The 20,400-nt window shown below is 33.6% G+C and overlaps 1 long non-coding RNA gene across 2 annotated transcripts in view; it reads left to right on the forward strand.

Annotated features, from left to right (window-relative positions):
• Positions 1–20,400, forward strand: part of LOC145279857 (uncharacterized) — a 640,184-nt gene that overhangs the window by 592,053 nt on the left and 27,731 nt on the right. For both annotated transcript variants that reach the window (XR_013868470.1, XR_013868469.1), the window contains exon 4: positions 11,980–12,043. This is a non-coding gene — a long non-coding RNA (uncharacterized LOC145279857). The remainder of the gene's footprint in view (positions 1–11,979; positions 12,044–20,400) is intronic.

Here is a 20,400-nt window from a genome sequence, read left to right on the forward strand (position 1 = left end):
TATCCACTTTCGTTTTATATTCAGACAACTGCATTTAAAAGTCTTAGTTCTTGCGATGCTTTCTTCCGAAGCATCTGCTAAAATGAAGACCCTCTTAAAAAGGTATATCACTCATTTGTTTACCGCACGCATTTTTTTCACTTCCTCCTTTAATATATATTTTTACCGCATCTCCTACGATATATATTATAATCATACCAATGTCTATTTCTACGCCAAATCCGATAAGACTAACATCTGCACTATGATAACATCTGTGTGTATATGATTATAGCTAAACAGATATTCACCGGCGTTTGCTCGTGTGGCGATGCAATAAATAATTTCGGATTATTCCTTTCATCTTGAATGTTATTTGCACAACATTTCTGCCGATTTAACCGCCGATCTTCTCCAGGTCTATATTGTCAAACTCATGAATCTTTCTGTCGAATTTGGGAATCTGCACGGAATTTCGAACGGAACTCTTTATTTAATTAACAGGGGCGGAAAGCATGCTCTCATTTCGTCAGCCATGACCAGATAGTAATCTTAAATAATTCACAGTTGTATTCTTAGTATCGCTTGCACGGAGAATTCAAATCTTTAGCCTCTAGAAGAGTATCATTTAGAATTTAATTTTACTTAATACCGTATCTGTTATGCCAAGGGTCCTTGCGGAAATTCCGTGTAGATTCCTGAGTTCAACCAAAAAGATTCCCGAGTTCAACAAAATATATTTGAAGAAAGTCGGAGGTTACATCGACCGAAACCTTGTCAGAATTATGCTCAAAATGAGAACAATAGTCCAAATAATACAAATTATCAATCCGCATTTCAAAAATTCAGAAGCAAAATATAGTCGTTTATTATTTTGACCTTGAGAGAAAAGTAAAACAATTAGATTTGCAATATGAGGTCAAGTAATGAATATAACTGTTAGCGCGGTAGTGTTTTCTTATGATTTTACCTATGTGTATTAATTGTGTCACATTGTGTGTGTGTGTGTGTGTGTGTGTGTGTGTGTAAAGGAACTTTGTGTGTAAGTTCCTTTCCATGGATTCGAAAACGGCTGGGCCGATTTTTATGAAATTTCACACGAAAGTACTTTATGTGCCTGGCAGTGTTCTTAGATAGGTTTTACATTGATAAGTATCAATAATCAAATTAATCCGATGAAAGAAGGAATAGATGATTTTGACCAAAGTTAACACCTTACAGAGTCTAACATTACAAGTGCATTTGAGAAGTTTTATTACAACATGAGCTCAACAGTAGGTTCTTTGATATGGTAGGGGCGCGTTCGAAATGAATGGTTCAGTTTATAGCACAATTGCGCCATGATACTTGACTTTTTCATCTTAAATTAAAATTCAAGCCACTATCACTGCACAAGCAATAAGGCCAGACATATAAAAGCAACAGTAGGTTCTTTGATATGACAGGGGCGCGTTCAAAATGAATGTTTATGTTTATAGCACAATTGAAGCATGATACTTGAAACTTGCAACATTTTAAACTTTAATTCAAGTTATTAAATATAATTTTTTTTTTATCAAATCAACAGCAGGTTCTCTACAGTGCAATTAAGACTTGAATGTATTGTCGATTAAGTCACTGTGGGGAGGCATGTGAAGCTTTCTCCCAGTGCACTGCGATGGGTCCTTCTCTTAGAGTAGGCAATCACTCGATTTAATTGAAAAAAAAAAAAAGCGATTTCACTGATTTCAATGACTGGCATCTAAGCTTCAGCCTCTGTCCCATCGACGAAACGTTGCATCCCTCTGTCTGTTCTACAAGTATTTTAATGGTGAATGCTCTGACGAACTGCAAGCACTTGTGCCCCCACGACGTGAACACCCTCGACAGACCCGACAGGCTGCAAAATTCCTACCCCCACACTGTAGAGATCCCTAGATGTAAAAGATCTTTCTACTCCAGTAGTTTCTTCCCCAGAACCGCTAGACTTTGGAATTCCATTCCAGGTCCCTGCTTCCCCAACTGTACTGACGGGCAGAAGTTCAAGTGCAACGTGAACCAACATCTTGCTGCCGAAATCCCTACATAGTACCCCAGTAGTTGTTGCCCCTGATAGTAGCCCCCTACACCAAAGTGGCAATGTGCCTTGTTTGGGGTGAAAATGTAAAAAAAAAAAAAAAAAAATGAGAGTGTGAAACATTGGTTGATCATTATTCAATTTCGAGCAATGCCGGGGCTCCCTGCCAGTGTGTGTGTGTGTGTGTGTGTGTGTATATATATATATATATATATATATATATATATTGGTTCAGAAGCCTTTTTACTCTTATTAAAAAGAAAATAACAATAGAAGTTCAAATAATGCAGTGATAGCAAAAAAAGAACATGGTCCGAATTCAGTTTATTCACTTTCATTGGCACTGTTACACATCAGAATGGCCTTTATGAATAGCATCATATGTGTGTAAATATAATTATATCTCACTAGAAGTATTTACATGGCGTTGCACGTGTTGCAATATGATAATAATTTCAAATATAGGCATGTTTACCATTTTTGCCTCTAAACAAAATTTATAAAGAATATGAAATAAAGGTTAAGTAAAAAGCTTTTAACATGGTTTTTTTTTTTAACTAAAATCTGTTTGTTCTTGCAGACAACTGTAAAAGAGCCAATAGTGTTTTATAGAAATCACTCTAGACAAGCCATTAAGCCACTTAAAAGGAGCTAAAAATAATACAGCTGCAAGATAAAATAAAAACTAGCCAACAATACGTCTTATATGGATAGATAGCAACAACCAGCAATTATTCCCCCTTTGTCATAAACATAGAATATGTCTAAAGAGCAAGATAAGAGAAGCTAAAGTTACAAGGCTTTATTGAATCAAAACGAGTTCTTTTTTGTGTTAAATCTTTAAAATACCAATAAAAAAATCTAATTTTAACGTTTTTCTTTTTTTTTTTTTAATATATTCTTCTTAGAGATATTTTTTGTGTTAAATATTATTTTTGTTTCATGAAACGAAGAAAATCTATTTAAAATTTGAATTTCATTTTTTTTTTGTGTGTGTGTGTGTTCTTACATATTTCGTTATTGGACATAACCAAAAATTGCGCGTACTGTCCCCATATAGAATTGAAGGAAAGTTTCAATGGCGTCTTTAGATCCTGTGAAAAATGTAACAATTATTGAAACTTATGTGAATGTTCTGTGAACATATTCATTTCTATAACCCACGAACGAGGCCTTCGAGTGGCAGATTCATTATTTCTGATCGCGCGTGAGCGTTCTAACATAACTTAAACAACGAAAGACACCTTCATTACGACTGATTAAACTAGCGTCCCCTTCCTTAAAAAAATTTTTTTAAATACGTTTAGACACTTAATTTCGAGAAAAACTTTTTCTCTTCTGTTTTATTCTATTTTTTTTATAATCGGTTTTCATTATCATTAAGACCAGAGTTATATTATCGCCTGACGACGTCTTTTAAGAGTGAAGCAGTAGATTTACTGTGACGACTTATGGTAATTTTGTTTACCTGAATTGAATAAAATTATATCTTGCTCTTTTAATTGAACACTCTCAACAACCCTATTGAAATTCAATGGTTTTTACTTCTGTATATTTCTGACCTAGAATATATATATATATATATATATATATATATGCATACATAGTAGAACCCCGAAATATGGCTTTAAAAATCAGTAACAAAGTTCAGTACAGTATATAATACACATGTCTATAATCAAATAACATTTTAAATAACACCATAAGGTGGGGCAAATACCATACCAGGGCCTAGAAAAACATTGTATTCCACATCGTAACCGGAAAAAAAAAAAACAATCCTAGAGCCACCGTATCCTGGGGTTCTACAAGCTGGTTCAAAAAAATAACACTTGAAGTACACATACTACAATAGTAGAACAGAACACGTAACGGGTTCAGTTGATTCACTTTCCTTAACACCATCCCACATCAAGAAAGTGTGTATGAAAACCATTTTCATGGCACAAAATGATGCAGCGGAATCACCTGTGTGATATCATTTTTGAAACTTTGCTTTAGTGATTGTTTTTCTTTTCGATAGGGGATGACATGACTTTTGGACCACCTTCTACATAAACAGATATTTTTATTTATTTATTTTTTTAAATTGCTCATTTGTCATAAACTTCCCCAATTGTAATCAAAATTATTTCACACCATTGACTGACAATTTTTCTACTCCATTAATCCTGATTCTCAAGTGGCTCTTGGCCTGGATACGTAGTGGTGCAACAGTGAAAATGTTAATGAAACTCCTTCCTTCGTTGATAATAATTTCATATGACGATGCTATCCAGTTATGGCGATTAACATAATACAAGGTAGACACTTTGCTCGTTTTATAGGTTAGCTTACCTGCTCTGTTTCTGACGGAGAGTAGCATAACACGACAGACTAGAAAATTTGTTTCCGAGTATAAATGTTATCATGATGTATTACGTTAAGTAATGCATAGATCAATTTTAGTATTCCTATAATGGTGTTCATCTTTCAGCTAACAGTCATTCCATCTTATTAACCATTATCCTCGAATAATTGTTGAACTTGATAAGTGGTGAACGAGCAGTAACAATAACAAAATAGAATATAAATGAAAGATTTCTGCTAAGTGCATAAATTTAAAGTTTATCTGAGTATTTTCCATTATCAAATGATTTCATGTGGTTAAGACATCTAAAATGTCTTTACAATTGATTTTTTTTCTCTCTTTTGCCTTGTGTTATATGATATCTCATTGTGTTTATGTACAGCATATATATGACACAATCATGTTGACATACCAGTTGAAGTTAAGCAACGATGAACCTGGCCCGTACCAGATGGGTGACCATTTGGGAAGGCTAGGCACTGTATGTACCGTGTCGGGACGTAGAAATTTCCAAGTTGGAGGCACGTTTAATTTACTGGGAGAGATGCACCCCCCAGTCTTAAGACATGCATCTAGGAGAAAGAAAAATTTTGATATAAAACCTAAGATCTACTGTCTGTTCTGTCTTGTGGCAGCCATTGCCCCACGAAGATTAGTAGCTGTACCAAAAAGTGTGGTTAGTTCTGCACAAAGCCTATAAAGAAATCATCTGTGTGGATTTCCGAGCCACTTAGTTGTTGTGGCAGCCCTCATACATCAAAATTGACGGAGGGTCCGTCATATATGCACAGAATGGTTCAAAAAGTTACAAAACAGAAGAACAGCAAAGAAAATAAAACAGTGGATACAGTTAATGTTACACATCAAGAAACTCTGTATGAACACCATTTTCATGGCACAAAATGATGCGTCACCATAATCTGTGTGATTGTTCTTCTATTCTTGTTACAATTTTGGTAGGAGTAACACGACTTTTGGATTATTCAGACTACTGTTCTTATCTTGAGTGTAACGTTTTGCAACATTTCGACCAATGTAACTTCCGACCTTTTTTAGGGGTATCTTGTCGAACACTGGAATCTGTACTGAATTTTAAATGGAATTCGTTATTTAATCTATGAGGACAGCATGCACTTGTTTCTTTAGCCATGACCTGGTAGAAATCTTAAGTAATTCGCAATTGTATACATGGCGTAACGGATAAGGTGCTAAGCTAAATTCAGTTTTAAGCAGCAATCTTCTAGACGTCGAAAGTTTAATCCTCAGTGCGGGTGGTACAAAGAATACAATTTTAGCAAGGATTGAAACTTCAACCTCCAGAAGAGTGTCGCTTGGAACTGATTGTTAATCAGTGCTTTTAACAATTAAAATATGGGTTCATAGGTTGAGAATAGTAGTCCAAATAATCAAATTATTAACCCTAATCTAAAAAAACTAATAAGCTTCAAATGTTTTGTTTTTATTGTTAATCCATTTCTAGACAATAATCCTTATTAATCGTTTGATCTTTCCTTATTCAGCTTAACTCGGCATCAAAAAAAGAAAGAAAAAAAGAAATGTGTATGTATGAACAAGAAGAGTTACAATGCATAGGATTTTGAATTGGAATTTAATTTTCAGCACAGAAGCTCCTTTCTTATCAGACCAGTTCTTATCCTTACTTCCTATTTACTTGCCTCCCCATGAGGGCAATATTAGACACGAGGGTTTTAATGTGAGGAATATCCAGTTCCCCCAAAATGGGAACTTTAGATTTGAACAAAAATTCAATTTTTTTTTTCAATCTAGAAAGACTTCTCTTTTACTGTCTGAGAACAGAATAGAATAAGTCTAGCATCAGAACAGATACTGCAGTTTGTTCCTAGCCAAAATTTAACAGGTTATTAGCAGTTATCTTCCTCTCATGGTGAAAAGATCTAACTCAAAGTGTAATTTAAAGCAATCGCTTTAGAATAAAAGCATTCTAGCCAGACAAAAATTGTCTGGGGAACTCTGTCGACATTCCCCAATAGGGACACCTCAAGCGATTAGCAATAAACTAACTTCTTCTCAAAGTGAGAGAAGGTAAAGAATGGGAAGTATGACTTTCGCGAGCTGCACAAGATTATATATTTTACTGAATGAAAACTAGGCACACACTAGACTGACTAATATTCTGTCAGTCTGATTTTTGTTTGAAACCACCACTTCAAATAGCAACTGATAAGTTCTTACCTCCAGTTTCTACCTACCTATATAAAAGCCCAATAAATCCTTAAGTGGAATACCGTTGACACATCTGTGGAGGTACTGCTTATGAACATTCTCTCCTTCCTTGACACAGTACAAGGTCGACTCTGAAGCTAAGTGGTGGAGGTGGGGTCCACTTCTCTTACCTTCAGCATCTTTCCCCACAAAACAGATGTTGCTACTCTCTATCGTTATTTTCATGGAAGATGCTCGACTGAGATCCAATCTCTATTGTAAAAAATGTTTGTTTATTCCTTTGTATACTTGAAGCTAAATGAAACTTCCATGACTGAAGACGTCTATCCGATAATGACTGACGGAATAAGAACAATCTGCCCTCGTGAATTAAATAAAATATTCAGTTTGAAATTTTATATAGGTGGCCCATAAAATATGCCAACCATGAAATTGTTAATAAAATTCACAATCTTTTCTGCAATCCAACCATATTTGGTTTAAATAAACTTCACTCTATGTCTGAATTGTCTACCAAGTTTCAGCTACGAATGTTCAACAATCCTTGCATACCTTGGCTACAACATACAAAATTGTTAATGGTTCTGATAAACTTCTGTTGGCATTACCCTGATTTCGTCTATGATGGCCATATTAAGTTCAGGAATATTCTGGAGATTGTTTTTTGATGGCCATATTAAGTTCAGGAATATTCTGGAGATTGTCTTTGAGATAATGACAGATGAAAATTTGGAGATTATGGTTCAGTGAAAATAAAGCATATTCAAGAGCACACCTTGTACTGATGAGACGATCAACAGTGTCCTCCTGAATATTTTTTTTACATTTTTTTTTTAATTGTATACATATTATTTAAATTTCATAAAAATAAAATATATATATAAAGCTTAAAGGTGCACTGAAAAATTCGGGGATACTTCCCTTTTTTTCCCCAGTAAATTTTACAGAAAAATACATTTTTAGATTTTATGTAGATCCTGTAATCTTTCATTTTATAATGGAACACACAGACATTGAGTTTTATAAATACAGAAGGTGTTTTATAAGGATTTATATTAAGTTTGAATCTTGAAAATCCATAAATCTTGAAGCTTGGCATCCATAAATGCCATTAAATTGGCAGTAGGCACTGATGAAGAATGCACAAGATACGGTGACTAACACGCATTATATTTGTTCCATTTCTTTTAGTTGGCTTGGTTAGAATTCGACCCTAAAAAACAAAAATCTGAAACCTAGCCAAATCTTATGCATCGTATGTTCCCTGGAGTTAATTTGTTTACTTATAGACTGCTTAGAATCCCAGGAATTTTTTTTTATATAAACTATATATAGCTGATGAAATAGAGAAGAAAATCTTACGTAAATTAAAACTATTTTTATTTTTCAAAACTTTATTACACTGAAATATTTCAAGATTCCCAAGTCGATATTGTGTATCCAACACAAGATGCTGCGTTATTTGGATTACTGGACTATTGTCATCACCTTGGATGTTATTTTAAGAATGTTTCAGCCGATGCCACCTCCAACATTTTCTTGGGAATATTTATGTCAAACGCGATAATCTTTACATAATTTTGAACTAGTCACGTGGACCTATGACATAATGGATAAAGACCACTTTTACTGCTGATACCTATGTTTTAAATAACACCGTATGCTGTAAGTTTTCTTATATCATGAGATGAAAGCAAGAAATATATTTCAGCAATAAATTACAAGCACTTAACAATAGGGAATAACTTTCTTCACACCTTGAAGCAGCGTCAGAATTACACGATCCTAACTGTAGTGCTTCGGATAGAGAAACTTACTAATCTCACTCTACATCCCTCCATGATAAAGTATGTCTCACGACGACGACATCTCAACTGGTATGGTTACATCGCCTGCCATCAGTGATCTGAAATGGTCCTAAGTGTGGCCCATATTAACGTCAATGGCCCAAAACTATGTAATAGGTCCCTTAAGACACGAAAGGGATCAGTTGATGATGACCTGATCCTGGTGGATGCACAACTGAATTAGCAACACTTGGAAGTCATCTGCAATAAGGAATCACTTTCCTACATGATTTTTTTCTAACGTTTACTCTTGTAGTCCTTAGTTCTCTTTATTTTATGTGCATAGTCTTAGCTAAATTCACATGAGAGTAGTGATCACCAATGCAGAGCATCTATTGCCTACATGCATGCAGGGAAAATTATAGAGTCCAACCTTTCCTTTGGTTATACCTATTTACTATGCCTCCCCACGGGACAGAGTTAGACACCAGGGTCGTTTTTTAACGTGGAGAAAAAAAAAAAAAATTATAGAGTCTAACCTTTCCTTTGGTTATAGCTAAAATAGTCTGCCATCATAACAATAAATTCTCAATTTATTGTTAACAGAAGACGATGTGTATTATTGGGATTACTTCAACTACTATCCTCACCAATATAACCTCTAACCTGCTGTAGGTGTATCTTGTCAATTGGGGGAGCCGTATAGAATTTTGAACCCATCCCTTTTTTAATGCATGGGAATATATTCTTGTTCCATCAGCCATGACTAGGTAGAAGTCTTAAGTATATGATTACCACTGATATTCTTAATATCTCCTATACAGAGGTTTAAGTATTTAAGCTCACTATAGACGAAACTAAGAATAGGAAAGAGTTTGAAAGTCTGCTGGACACTATCCTTGAATGTTTTCAGCATAACTTAAACATACTTCATCTTACGAGTAAATCCTAACCAAATATTTACAATAATATATTATTTGAAATCTGAATAAGGTCCCTTAACGTGGTTAAACATACGCTCATATGACGAATGTGACCTTAAGTAACAACACTAAGATGGGATACATCACCAGACCAGATGAATTCTTGCTCTGGAATCCTGAAAGATCAATAAAACACAACAGTATATGTAAACTATAGTATAGTTAAGTATCCAATTCGGGAGAGTGTGTATTATCTATCAGACACCATTTTCGAGTTTCTTTGATCTTTTTGTACAAGGATTTGTCAGGAAACCCGGCATGAGAATACTTTACCATGCAAGTAAACTCTGACCAAATCTTTATCTCTACTATTAAATAAAAGGAACTTTTTTTGTGCATGTGTCTGTGTGTGCATGTTCGTTCTCTATGGTCCAACATGCAAAATCAACAGTAGGTTCTTTGATATGACAGAGGCGCGTTCGAAATGAATGTTTCTGTTTAAGGCACAATTTCGCAATGATACTTGACCTTTTCGTTTTAAACTGAAATTCAAGCCATCATTACCGCACAACCAGTAATGCCAGACATATAAAATCAACAGTAGGTTCTTAGATATGACAATGGCACGTTCGAAATGAATGTTTCTGTTTAGAGCACAATTGAAGCATGATACCTTTTCATTTTCAATTTTAATGCAGTCTGTTATATATAAAAATAATTTTATGAAATCAACAGGTTCTCTACAGTGCAATATAGACTACAACATATTGTGAATTAATCACTGTGAGAGGAATGTGAAACTTCTTCAGGTGCATCGCGATGGGTTCCCAATTAGTGCAGGCAATCAATCGATTTGATTGAAAAATGGTCGATTTCATCGATTTTGATGACAAAAGTAGTATTTGTTGTCATCATTCAATCCTGGGCAACGTCGAGTACCTTGCTAGTATATATATATATATATATATATATATATATTGCTAGTATATATATATATATATATATATATATATATATATATATATATATATATATATAATCCCTAAGTTCAACAACACGCACCTAATGAAGGTCAGATTTCACATCGACTGAAACGTGAGGATAATTCTCAGTCATGTATATTAGTAATTCTAGCAGAGAGGGATCAGTAAAGAAAAGGCAAATACTCTACCTCAAACGTAATTTGAACTTTAAGTTAGTCCCCATGATTTTTATATACTGTAAGTCAAAGGTGTACTTGATATTTACTTTTTAGAAATATTAGTTCTCTGAAAATAATTGTCGGAATCTATTTTAAAGATTGCCGTTACGAATGCAGTGTTGTGATCCAAATTCTCTTTGTCATAATTATTGGAAATATTCCAAAGTTTAACACAAAAAAAATGCATCAAAATATTTTTCTGCTTTGTGAGATCTGGAAAGGTTGAAATTAATTTAAAAAAAAAAAAAAAAGAAAGAAAAATGTGTGTGTGTGTGTGTGTGTGTGTGTGTATGTATATGTGTGTATATATATATATATGATTAGGTTTTTTTTGGAAAAAGAATTCCAGCAGAGTGCTCAATTAAAAGGAAAATCCAAATTGTAAGAGCGTATTTATATTTTGTGTACAGAAAGTTGTTAGTTGAGACAGATCATTGGTACCGTCGGTTTCAAGCCCGATAATAAGGCCCGTTTAAGGTATCCTTATCAAGCTTTCTTCAGAGACGAATATTGGCTGAAGAGAGCTTGATAAGGATACCTTAAACGGGCCTTATTATCGGGCTTGAAACCGACGGTACCAATGATCTCTCAACTAACAACTTTCTGTACACAATATATATATATATATATATATATATATATATATATATATGTGCGTGTGTTTGGAAAACATATGACAGAATACTGTTATGGAAACGATGTTATTGCATATTGTTATATATTCCTGTGATGCTGAATTTGCTAGTTAGCCAACCAGGTTCTTAGTTATTCACACACACATTTATCGCTGCCGATGGTCACACGTTTATCAAGCAAAGATTCACTTGACTTCTAATTCACACCTTTCTTTGTTCGTTATTTTATTGATAGGTCTTTCCTTTTCTTTGTGATAGAAACTGACCTTGTTTTAATCTGGATGTCCTTTGCATACAATTTAATTTATGCCAGTTTATTTGTTTATTAATTATTATTTATAATTATATTTATCATTATTATTATTGTTATTAATAATTTATATTCCAAAAGAAAATTTTCGTGTGCAGTTATCTTAAAGTATCTTTGTGTATACATATGCTTGCTATTTCACTTCTCCAGTGTAATAAATTTTGAGACTAATTAAAATTTAGGATAGCTAATGTCTCATTCAAGTATAGTATACACAAGTCTTCTACGTTCCTACATGTGTTGGCTTACCATACTATTTTTTACTCGACTATCAGTGAGTGTCCACTTTCCTTTGGTAAAAAAAACCTCGATTGGAAATAAAACATTTTTGATTAGGACATGCAACATATGAACTACTATTACTTACATATTAAGAAGGAATTTTATGCAGGTTTTTTTTCATGAAGCTATGCGAGTCAATGAAATAGGGGAAAATCTGAATTTATTTTATACGTAAAAATATTCAACGCTAAACATATTTTTAAATATAATTATGTTCACTAAAGTCACTGATGTTTTTTTTCTTTCTACAGGTAAATTCTTAGTACTTGGAATGAATGTACCCACAAGAGTGTTTTCAAGCAGAATCTTTTCATGGTGAGTTATTGTAAATAAGAGATTTTGCATTTTTTTTCTTTTTAATTATTATTTTTTTCTATTTAATTTTTTCAGTGTTGTGGAAATGACATTTTTTATTTTGTAAATGAAATAATAACAAAGTAGTTAGTTTCATAATTTTTTTCAATAAGGATTGATAATTTGGATCATTTGTATTATTTAGTCTGCTATTCTCAACTTAGGTGTTATTCTCACAACGTTTTACCCGATATAACTTCTGATCTTCTTCAGGTGCATCTATTCAGACTCGGGAAACTTTGTTGAACTCAAAAATCTATGCAGATCTCTGTCGTAAAAGTTTTGAATAAAAACCGGCCTCTATCCCTATCAAAAATTAAAAAAAAAAAAAAAAAATAGACAATATAGTCTGACGATATTCATAAACTATAAATGAAGATGATGTTCATGTTTAATAATTCTGGAAAGTAATTGTTTGAATCAATTTCAAATTCTGGCTAGTTTGAGCTTCCATTCTGATATCGTTTTCAGTTTATCTGATGTTGAAAACGAATACAGCTTATTACTTATTTACTTTTTATTTTACGTTTGCCGTGTTTTTGGCTTTTTTGGAACTTTCGCCCTGTATTCGGTTTAACAGCTTATTTTTAATAATTCAACTTTCCTATATAAACTATAGGTTGAAATAACTTCAGTTGTCGACTCCGACCCCCCCCCCCTAAATAAATTCGTTCTTGCAACAGTTGCTTCTTGGTAGTGGTTAAACAAAATGCCTGTTGACTTCATTTCCTTCCCTTTTTTCCCCTCTTCCACTTTTCACACCATTTTAACCCCCCCCCCCCATCACATGACCTGTAAACATGCGACTCAGGTTTGGTATAAAATCTCAGTCAGTTTTCATGGCGTCTCTCTTTCAGATCCTAGCTGAAGGTAAGTTTGTTATTGTTGTACTTACAGTCACACAAGCCACAAGCACGTGGGCGCTTGCTTCTTTGATGACTATCACACTATACTTTCTGAAACAAAAGCACTGTTTCTTATATATATTGAAAATATAACAAAACATTTTTGTTAGCTGGAAAGCTTTTTCAATAGAATTAAATAGAATAAAAGAAAAGTCAAAGTCAAAGAATAAATGATTTAATCTATAAATAAGGTCTAAGAGGAATGATATGGAATCCGAAGGATGAATTATATTAAAATCCAAACCTCAGTTAAATTTGAACATAGCAAACAATCGATGAAGAGAGTTACCTTTGTAATTTTAACTATATATATGTCGATTTTTTTCTTGTTGATTTTTAGCGATAATTAAATATTCAGTATTAGCGTCTCCTACATAGAAGATCAACAAATATCGCCTCTATTTTTAGGACACACACACACACACACACACACACACACATATATATATACACACAGGGTGTCGCAAAAGAAGCTGATGGTTAAAAAAAAATCATAACTTTCTTAATTTTTCCTATTATCCTTTTATTTTGTCAGATAATCTAGAGTAACCCTTCCAATGGCATCATGAGTCATTACACTACCGAAAAGCGGATATTTATCGTAGAGTCGTATTTTCGGTTGAATGAGTCAATATCAGAAACTCAAAGAGAATTTCAACGAAACTTCAACACGATAAATTCCCTTATTCCCAATGCAATAAAACCAGCCACACTAAATGCCCTTAAAAACAATAGAGATGAGGAAATTAGGGTCATAGCCCTGAAACATTAAGTGATGAGCTGGACAATGCCCCGCAGAGAGCACAAGAATGTGAAAATTAAAATGGTGGACATTTGCTTAACATCATTTTTCATAACTAAAATTAGACCTTGTAAAAAAAAATGCCCTAGATTAAGTTGTGTAAATAAAATTAGAATAAGTAGACTATATGTTATTATATCTCCAAAAATCAGGGAGAGGCTCATCTCCCTAGATATGAAAATTGGTAAGCATAACTTAAATATTGAGGAAGTTAATCAAATTTAAAATCCGTCAGCTTTTTTGCGACACCCTGTATATATATATGTGTGTGTGTGTGTGTGTATATATATATAATAAAAGATTATATATATATATATATATATATATAATCTTTTATTTTACTTTTAAAACAGTACTCTACGTACACGTGTTTCGCTTCTCTACAGTTCATCAGCGAAGTTTGACTATATCAGTGCTCAAATCTCGAACCATAGGTTCTATGGCCGAGTGCGTATACTGGTACACTATTGATATTTGCTAGTTTTTGTTATCTCTATTAAAGTTATGTCGCTTTCTTTGTTGTTGATTTAGCGATAATAAAATATTCTGTATTAGCGAATATATATATATATTTTAAAACTATATAGTCTTTCTTTAACCTTGGATAGATAACAGAATGGTGTCACTGTCTGTCAGAGCACACTTAATACATGCGTTTATGTTCAGGTGAAAAGAATACTTGCATGTTGGACGACAATGATCTTAGTTTAAATAATCTAAATGTTATGGCCAATGTCGATTTTTCCTTCTGTTATTTCATCACCTCTGCCCTCATCTGCTGCCTCTACCCAACCAGTATTTATCAAATTATTATTTTAAGATTTTTATCTATCCTATGATATTTACCTACCATTTATGATGTGCACGGATTATGAAACATGTTGATAAGTAAGTTTTTTACATTTATTTTGCTTATTCATAAAAATACATACGTTTTCTATAATTAATAATTCTCTCCCCTACTCAATATAAATTGATGGATTTCTCCGGGTTATTTACAGTGAGTGAACCCCCCCCCCAGTGCGGTCTACTCAATATAAATTGAGTAGGAGAGAGAATTATGTTACTGGCAGTCAATGTGTAGTTTGTACATTCTTTTCTGCGGTTGGTGGGGCAGTACTCTGTTTTTTTTTTTTTTTTCTTTTTTTTTTTTTTTAATGGAAATCGCTCCAGATAAAGTATGAAACCAATTTATGTAAGGAGCTAACAAAAGGGTTTAGAAATACTATTTAAAGAAAAAAAAGCTGCCAGAAAACAATTATTCTCCCTTTGTCAGAAACATCACTTATGGAATGTGAGGACTAAAGGACAAAATAAGAAAAGCGATAGGTATGAGGTTGGCGAAAGTAAACCCGAGGTTTACTTTCTACTCTCCTGTTATGATTATCTTCATTTTATTTTGTTGTTATTGAGATAAGCTGATATACCTACTGCAGGAATAATGGACTTACCCAGGGATTATAAATATATTAACATCTAACGCTATTCTTAGTTTTTATTCTCACAGTGTTGGCCAATGTAACCTCCGACTTTCTTCCAATGTATCTCGTTAAACTCAGGAATCCGCAGTGGGACAATACTAAGAATACAATTATAAATTACTTATGATTTCTACGAAGTCATCGTTGATAGAACAAGAGCAATCTACCTCCTTGAATTGAATTTTTTTTGGTTTGTTTTGTTTTCATTTACTCCAAATAAGGCAATTGTCATTGAGATGTAAGAGGGTACTGATAATTAGGGATCATACCTATAGGGGCATCCTAAGTAGAGAGTTGTGCATTGAGATATTTGTTCCCATTACATTTACATGTCTGCATGTTGGTACAGTGAGGGAAAATTAGGACCGGGAGGGAATTTCAAAGATTAGCAGTTTGAGGAAAGAAGCTATTATAGTAGAGCCCTCCAACATCCGGGTTACTTTACAGAAAAATGGTGGGATTTTACTGAGTGATGGGTTGGTCCAGAATATCTATATCGAGGCAGCCCCAGTGCAGCAAGTTTTTCAGAGTGCATTCCATTAAGGTATTTGTAAAACAAGTACAGATGCAACATTGCAGCAATGGGCAGGGGCTGAAGCTTGGTAGATAGTGTGGGCTCCATAGAAATATTTCCTAGTCAAAGATAAGCTATAATATTACACAGTTAGAATCGGACATAAACATCTAATGCATGCATAGTTACTCAAAATGGAAGCTGCACCTTAATGCACTATTTGTGATCAAGTACTCATAGTATTATAATAGACTGCAAAAGTTATTACAACACCCGCTAGAAATACTGTTACATTTCAACCTTGTCATTCATGCAGACAATCAAGTTTTATAATCATTACATATACATAAAATTTCATAAATTGTATTCATACTTTTATAGCGTTTTTCTTATACATGTTTCTGCATAATCCTTCTCGATTGTCAACCAGTAAATAAGCGTCTCTTATATTTTAAAAATTACTAACTTGATTAAAACTGGTAGAAGACACAGAACATTTATTCAACTTGATCTTTGTTTCAAACCACTGACCAGTATGGGAAAATAGAGAAGAGAGAGCTATCAAAATCATTAATCAAATTTTGTTTGCCCATAACATTTTACATGTTCATGCACCATGTACTTTCAAATAATGAAATCTGTGTTCTCTATCTCTCTCTCTCTTTGAGCCATGTGGCATCATATATGTTTCTATTATGTTCTCACAGCCTATCAGTTCTAATCTTGGTATCACCAAATTGATCCACGCTTAACTCTTAGCAACTTCCAGTTTCTGTTATTTTCAACTTTATATACTAGTGGATTTACTTGTTCAATATCTAACAATATTATTTCGGCCAAACTTACTGCTGTTTAAAAATGTGCCTGCGTTTCAAATAATAGACTACCTGAAAAGGCTAAATCACTTCCGGTTCCTAAATGGGAAATTAAAAATACATTTCAATAACGTTCTAGAATCAAATGATTATGATATAAATGCATTGGATGGTACAATTGACTTATAGGGGTGATCCTAACCCCCAAACTCTGGTCTTGCTAAATCAACCAGGAGTATGCTTCTTGGTCGGCCATCTTTGTTAATCGCCAAATCTCTGTTTTTCTTGAATCTGAAAAAAAGAAAAAAAATTAAATCGATGTGAAAAATAAGTAAAACTAAATAATTTTTCAAATGTAAACTTAAATCTATATTAGAAGTTCTTATACCAAAAATAAAATCATCTAATTTATTGAATGACACTTGCAATATGATTTAAGTCACTTACACAACAAGTATTTAACATTGGACTGAAAATTACCGTATTGTACTCAGCTGGGAAGCAGCCCTGCAGTATTGTATTTCACAGATGGGAAGTTTTTGTAAATGAATTTGGTTCATAGTAGTTTTTTTTTTTTCATTTTACTTGGCACAGCTTGAGTAGGTGTTTTTTTTTTGTACTTAATTTTGGATACGTTCTTGGCAATCATTCTAACACTGATGTTGCACTGTAGGAATGATGAGGTATGGTTCTCTTCAATCCTATGATGTACATCTTCCCAGTCATTACCTTCTCTATAAAAAGAGCTTAGTTTATTGCTAATCACTTGAGGCACTCCTATTGAGGAATGCCGACAGAGTTGCTCGGGTAGTTTTTTGTACACTTCACCTAATGGGTTGGTTTTTCAAAACCTCACCTGGCCTTCTCCTGCAGGGGAGGTAAATAGACAAACTTGATGGAATCATTAAAGATTGGCGCTTTATTTATGGCCCCGTGTATGTCAAAAAACATTAAAAGAAAGATGATGACTTTGCATAGACATACGGAAATAACTTACATGTCTATAATTTTGTTAATGAACCTGAAATATTTAGAATAGAAATAAAAAAAAGACATGCATGCACACGTTCGACAAATAATTTCGGATCAAAGAGGTTACCCAATTATTTTTGTAACCAAATTCTTTGAAACAAAAATAAATATTATTTACATGTGAAAATCTTTGAAATGCAAATAAATGAAGAGCGTAAATGCAGAACACGATAAATCCAACTTCTTGAAATTGATAAATTACACATTAGACAAATATTTCAAATCTAATTGAGAAATTACACATTACAGAGACAAATATTTCAAATCTAATTGAGAAATTACACATTACAGAGACAAATATTTCAAATCTAATCACGTGTTACCAGATCAGGCTGTCTGAAGATATCGGTTTCCTGACCTAAAATACACCAAACGTTGACATTATTGTATTTTCCACTTCCCTTTGATAAACTCAATCATTCTGCAAAGTCAGGAACAAGAGTTTTCTTCTACAAAACAACCAAGGAAAACGCCGTGAATAAATGTTTGAAAGAATTTGAAGCAGAAAAAACTTATACCAAAATTATCAGATTTGGTATTGAAAAACCGGAAAAGTTTTGATATGCTGTAAAACAAAACAACCAAAGCAAACCAAATTCCGAATTTAATATTCGACCATAAAATTTTTTTTTTAATTTGAAGTTTTTTTTTTTATCTACCACAAACAAGGGGATACTATGATTAGGTGTCTGATGCATAAGTGGCATTCTAAATGGAGAGTTGTACGGCAAGGTGTTTATTGACATTAAATTCTGATTTATGTATGTTGGTACAGTTAGAGAAATAGGAAGGTGGAAGGGAATTCCAAAGTGGTCCGAGAAAAGGAGTAGAGAGGCTCAAGAGAGGCGACTTCATGCATGCATTTGCTTGAAGGTGAGCAAAAATTCTGTATCACTTAGGTAAATGAATTTGAATACAACAGTAACATTCCCACACTAATACTATCGCTAACAAAAAACTATAACGAAAATTTATTTATATACATACTAGCCTGGTTATCCGGCGTTGGCCGGGTGTTTGGAGGTGTGTGTTGAGCAAAAAAAAAGAAGAAAGAAAACAAAGTGGTAATAGGCAGGCAAACTCGAACCCGTACCATGAAGGAGAAAAAGAACGTGAAAAAATGTGACGTCTATGCTGTTGCGTCCATCACCAAACCAGAAGTGACGAAGGTTTAAATTAAAGGGAGTCAATCGAAAAGAAAGGATGACTTTTGAAAATATCTGGGAAAAAAAGCCACCCCTCTCTGTAGAAAAGTGCCCAGTTGAGGATGAAGGAATTAATGTTTTTAGCCAATTTTTCGATATTTGTCGTCCGAAGGGTCGAGCTTCAAAACGATACTGATGTGAAAATCCGTCGCCTATGGTGAACGTTTTATGCAGATTTACATGCATGCATACATACATACATACATAAATACATACATTTAAACAGACAGGTGAGATTTATATTGTGTGTGTGTCCTGGTTGGTTACAATGACCAAAAGAAAGGATCAGTCCACAATCATAATTTTGTTTATTTTCTATATTTTATTTGGGTGAATGCCTGTATTTTCTTCTTTACTAACACACACACACACACACACACATATATATATATATATATATATATATATATATATATATATATATATATATGCTCTGAAACCGGAAACATAATTTCATTACGCTTGTTACTTGAAATAATTTGTATGATACTAGAATGAATATATTCCTTAAAAATACATATTTTTCATGTATATATGTATGTGATATGTGTGTGTGTGTATATATATATATATATTTAGTTAAAATTAAATTCTGAACATCAAAATATAGACACATATATTCGAGTTAAGAATTTATTGTTTGACAAAAGGAATATAAAGAAGGGGTTGTATTAATTTCCTTAATCCATGGATTTTCAATAATGGTCATATCATCAGAGAAAATGAAATGCGGTTAGCAAAATGATCAGCTGTGAAAAGGCACATATTTTGCTTTTCAGCACAAATATTGAAAATAATTTTTTGGGTGGTGAATGATAGTTATATGAAAATAATTATTGGAAGAGGGAATTTCATACAACCTGGGCAGTCCATTATCAGAAGGAGTATAATGTCCTCCTAGGTTTTATTTCCAAGTAGGCAGAATATTGGTCCAGGGGAGAAGGCAGTAATCCCATATAACAAAGATGTGTGGTTGCTCCTTATTGATATTCTGAAAGGCATATGGGGTGGCCATATTCGTTGGTGTGTTCAATGCGTTTAGGTATATGTAATCCGGATTATTTTTTGGTGTTGGCACAGTATATCAGATATTGGATAGATATACCAATCCATTGCATATATTTCCATGGGTGATGGAATTATGTATGCATGTCTATGGTGCAATGGACCTCGAAAATCAATGGTCTGGGTAGAAAAATATTCCAAGAGATGATTTTTAAAAGCAATGTGTTGGACGAATAGCTTCTAATACGAGATTGATATTTGGTGAACTATTGGTCACCTTTCTTGTTGACAAGGGGTGAGGGAAGCCTTTTAGATGAAGGAACGAGGAGGATGGGGGTGAGGTTTAGAGGGTAAGGAGAGAAGGGTGAGGGTTGTTTTGGGCTAGGAGGCATGTGCTTAATGGAATTTTTTCGGGAAAGGGAGGAATTGTATGTTAGTATTCGATAAAATGTGTTGACCTCTTAATTTTAGGTTCAAATGGGAAATGTACATTCTTTTTTTTATGGGAGTGTGTATGACATGGGATGGATGTGCTGTTTTTGTTGTGTAGGTGGGTGAG

This window comes from Euprymna scolopes, chromosome 7 (genome assembly GCF_053919585.1).
Source record: "Euprymna scolopes isolate OS-2025 chromosome 7, ASM5391958v1, whole genome shotgun sequence".
NCBI lineage: Eukaryota > Metazoa > Mollusca > Cephalopoda > Sepiida > Sepiolidae > Euprymna > Euprymna scolopes.